General features: G+C 41.1%; 1 protein-coding gene and 1 pseudogene across 1 annotated transcript in view; both read left to right on the top strand.

Annotated features, from left to right (window-relative positions):
- ETFA (electron-transfer-flavoprotein, alpha polypeptide) overlaps window positions 1–897 on the top strand; it is a 115,518-nt gene that overhangs the window by 43,485 nt on the left and 71,136 nt on the right. The gene's annotated exons all lie outside the window — the stretch shown is intronic.
- On the top strand, window positions 135–548 carry LOC102820912 (annotated as a pseudogene).

The following is an 897-nucleotide window of genomic DNA, read 5'->3' as shown; positions in this document are numbered from 1 at the left end:
GAGTCAATTCCAACCCATAGCGACCCCGTATAGGGTTTCCAAGGAGCAGCTGGTGAGCTTGAACCACCAACCCTGCAGTTCAAATGACTTTGCAGTCTGGTGCAGTAGCCCACAGCGCCACAGACCAGGACTCAATGCCTAAATCAAAGGAACTTGTTTCTTCAAGCTCAGCTGGCAGTGAATTTGATAGTAAAGTCGACAAAGAGTTAAAGAGGAAAAAGCAAGTTGCTCCAGAAAAACCTGTGAAGAAGCAACAAACTAGTGAAACTTCAAGAGCCTTACTGTCTTCTAAAAGGAGCAGCAGCAGTGGAGATGTTAATATGTTTCAGATTGGGAAAATGAGGTATGTCAGTGTTATGGACTTTAAAGGGAAAGTCCTAATTGGTATTAGAGTATGTTGGAATGATCGGGAAGGTGAAATGAAACCAGGAAGAAAAGGTATTTCTTTAAATCCCGAGCAGTGGAGTCAGCTGAAGGAACAGATTGATGATGCACTAAGGAAACTAACATCAGAGCCATATCCAACCCTACTGCTCTCATCATTTTAATCTGTCTGTTTACATTGGCTTTTGCTTTCTAACTGTTGTTTTCCAAGCTATTGCATATTCAGATTGCAGAACAATTTGTAAGATGAATACTTTTTTTAAATGTGTGTTACTAAAAATACTGAGTGAAGCTGATTTGTCAACTTTATTAAGGAGAATAGCTTGTGCCCACCAACCTACTATAAAATAAAGTCAAAGTAATACAATCTGTGGAGTACTGCTGTGGTGTGGTGGGCTAATGTGTCAGGCTGCAAAGTCGTTTGAACTGCAAAGTAAGGGGTTCAAGCTTACCAGCTGCTCCTTGGAAACCCTATACAGGGTCACTATGGGTCAGGGATTGATGGAATCAAAA

Source organism: Chrysochloris asiatica, unplaced genomic scaffold, assembly GCF_000296735.1.
Source record: "Chrysochloris asiatica unplaced genomic scaffold, ChrAsi1.0 scaffold00092, whole genome shotgun sequence".
Taxonomy (NCBI): Eukaryota; Metazoa; Chordata; class Mammalia; order Afrosoricida; family Chrysochloridae; genus Chrysochloris; species Chrysochloris asiatica.
This window is presented reverse-complemented; position numbering and strand designations above follow the sequence as displayed.